Source organism: Primulina eburnea, chromosome 15 (genome assembly GCF_022965805.1).
Source record: "Primulina eburnea isolate SZY01 chromosome 15, ASM2296580v1, whole genome shotgun sequence".
Taxonomy (NCBI): domain Eukaryota; kingdom Viridiplantae; phylum Streptophyta; class Magnoliopsida; order Lamiales; family Gesneriaceae; genus Primulina; species Primulina eburnea.
The window spans coordinates 8,627,933-8,631,579 of NC_133115.1; positions in this window are offsets into that span (position 1 = coordinate 8,627,933).

Sequence of the window (3,647 nt, forward strand, 5' to 3'; positions counted from 1 at the left end):
AAGGTGTTTGCAATTTATACAAGAATGAATGTTTGATTGGAACTGGAGAATTAACAAATGATCTCTATAACTTAAAATTGAAAGAGATTCCTTTAAACAATGTCCAAGCGCATACGAAAACAACAACAAACAAAAGAAAAATAGAAAATCCAAATCCCGCACAAATGTGGCACGCTAGACTAGGTCATATTTCTCAAAGAAGGATGCACAAGCTAGTGGGAGAAGGCATGTTTGACTTGTCAGACATAAATTCTCTACCTACTTGTGAGTCCTGTCTAAAAGGAAAAATGACTAAGACTCCATTCAATGGAAAAGTAGAACGTGCACATGGTCTATTGGATTTGATCCATACAGACGTTTGTGGCCCGCTAAGTGTTAGCACAAAATTTGGGCATTCCTACTTCATTACCTTTACTGATGACCATTCGAGGTATGGGTATGTTTATTTGATGAAACATAAATCTGAAGCATTTGAAAGGTTCAAAGAGTTCAGATCTGAAGTAGAAAATCAGCTAGAAAGAAGTATTAAGGCACTTCGATCTGATCGAGGTGGAGAATACTTGAGTGCTGAATTTTTGGGTTATCTAAAAGAGAATGGGATTCTCTCACAGTGGACTCCACCAGCAACACCACAATTGAATGGTGTTTCTGAACGTCGTAATCGAACATTGATGGACATGGTTCGATCTATGATGGGATTCACTGAATTGCCTACAATGTTTTGGGGTTTTGCGCTTGAAACTGCGGCAATGTTGTTGAATAATGTCCATACTAAAGCAGTGGATAAAACACCATATGAGATATGGATGGGGAAACCTCCCAAGTATTCTTACTTGAGAATATGAGGATGTCCTGCTTATGTGAAGCAGACAGTGGGAGACAAATTGGATAGTAGATCCACTTTGTGCTACTTTGTAGGATATCCAAAGAATTCTATTGGATATTATTTTTATCATCCTAATGAAGCAAAAGTGTTTGTTTCAAGAAATGCCACCTTTTTGGAAAGGGAGTTTCTATTAGATAGAAAAGGCAAGATGATAGAACTTGAAGAAATTCAAGATACTCCCTCAACTTTAGAAGTTGAACCTAATCCCCTAGAACCAGTAGTTGAAGTACAAGCTCCTAGAAAGTCTGATAGAGTTATTAGACCACCTGCCAGATATACACTTCTTCATGAACAAGGCCATGATGAGCCTTGTGTTGGATGCGATCCAATGAATTTCAAAGAAGCAATATCTGATACTGATTCAACTAAATGGCTAGAAGCCATGCAGTCAGAAATGGACTCTATGTATTCAAACCAAGTCTGGACATTAGTGGATCCACCTGAGGGAATCGTTCCCATAGGATGCAAATGGATCTACAAAAGAAAGCTTGGGGCGGATGGGAAGGTAGTGACCTTCAAAGCAAGACTGATTGCAAAAGGTTATACTCAAAAGCAAGGAATTGACTATGAGGAAACTTTTTCACCAGTAGCTATGTTTAAGTCCATTAGAATACTACTAGCCATAGCAGCATGGTATGACTATGATATATGGCAAATGGATGTAAAGACTGCATTCCTCAATGGAGACATCAAAGAAGAAATTTATATGTCTCAACCTGAGGGATACACATCAGTAGGAAGTGAGCATAAGGTATGCAAACTTCAGAGATCAATATATGGTCTCAAGCAGGCATCAAGGAGTTGGAACCTCAGATTTGACAGCACTATCAAAGAGTTTGGTTTTGCTAAAAATCCTGAGGAACCATGTGTGTACAAGAAAGTTAGTGGGAGTGCAGTGACATTCCTGGTACTTTATGTTGATGATATCCTGCTCATTGGGAATGATATAGGATTACTGCAATCAACTAAAGTATGGTTAGCCAGTAAATTCTCCATGAAGGACATGGGTGAAACATCCTATGTATTAGGAATACAAATCTATAGAGATAGATCAAAAAGGATGTTGGGGCTCACCCAAGCCACATATATCGATACCATTATAAAACGATTCTCTATGGAAGAGTCCAAGAGAGGATACTTACCAATGTGTCATGGTATTACTCTATCTAAAGCTATGTGTCCCAAAACTGATGAAGAGATAGAGATGATGACACGTATTCCATATGCGTCAGCCATTGGTAGTATCATGTATGGTATGATATCGACACGTCCTGATGTTGCTTACTCTTTGAGTGTTACAAGCAGATATCAGGCGAACCCTGGTCCAATGCATTGGAAGGCCGTGAAAGATATTCTTAAGTACTTGAGAAGGACTAAGAACTTGTTCATGGTCTATGGGGGTGGAGAATTAAAATTGGAAGGCTATACTGATTCTAGCTTCCAATGTGATGTAGATGATTCGAAATCGACCTCTGGTTTTGTATTCATGCTTAATGGTGCGGCTGTCTCTTGGAAAAGTTCCAAGCAAGACACCGATGCGGATTCCACCACTGAAGCTGAGTACATTGCTGCATCTGCTGCAGCGAAAGAGGCAGTTTGGATGAGGAATTTTGTCCAAGAGTTGGGCGTTATTCCTAATGGAGTTGATCCAGTCCCGGTGTACTGCGACAACACTGGTGCCGTTGCGCAAGCAAAGGAACCAAGGTCTCATCAGCGATCCAAACATGTACTGAGGAAATTCCACATCATCCGGGAGATTGTGGGAAGGGGAGACATATCAGTCGAAAGAGTCCCCTCTGCAGATAACGTTGCCGATCCACTTACGAAGCCCTTGCCAGGACCATTGTTTGAGAAGCATCGCGAAGCAATGGGATTAAAGTTTATGGGTAGTTGGCTCTAGAGCAAGTGGGAGATTGTTAGAGTAGATGCCCTACAAGTCAACTGTTGACTAGAGATTTTATTGACTCAAGTGTAATAAACAATCTTTATTTTAATATAATTCATTATTTCATGGTTTGTTAATTCTTTATCTGTATACCCATGTTATCAAACATAGATAAAGACCTTGATCATACTTTAATACAAATGAATCGTAATTCGATGTTGAAACTCGTTTGTAAATACTGTATGATCTAAATTCGTTCCTAGTCGATTCAGCCGCCTAAAACATGGATAAAGGTCGCTTGAGCTTGAGACTAGCATCTGTGATGTTGTGTACTGCGTTTCTTGGTAAGGGCATGGAGATGTCCAAACATGCAGATGGGTAGTCATATGATGATTATACCGAACAATCCTCCCTCGGACTTTCCAAGTGGTTCTCATACATCGAGAGGATAAGTCCGTGGTTATGATTGTATACCATTAGTCCTTATGACCCGAGACAACTCTGAGGCTCTATATGCTAGGGCTGTGCTTTGACTCGTTTACCGGCTCCAGGAGAGTCATCAGGTGGCGAGGTTGGGTACAGTCGCGACACATATAGGAGCCAGTGCATTGTAGTCGGGGATTCACCGCTCACCTACGGGTGTGGATATCCTATGTGATCTGATGTAATAATAGTGCATGGAATCTCTGGCCAGAGTATGAGATGTACGTTGGAGAAGGAGTTCTCCAATAGTACACGCGATGCCACTATTATAGTTATCACATAGTTATCGAATTAATATGCAACCCTCGATGAACCAATGGTTGCAGATTCGATCGGGATATATGAGATGAAGGGACCGTACTGTACGTTAATCATAATCGACTGGTTCTTGCA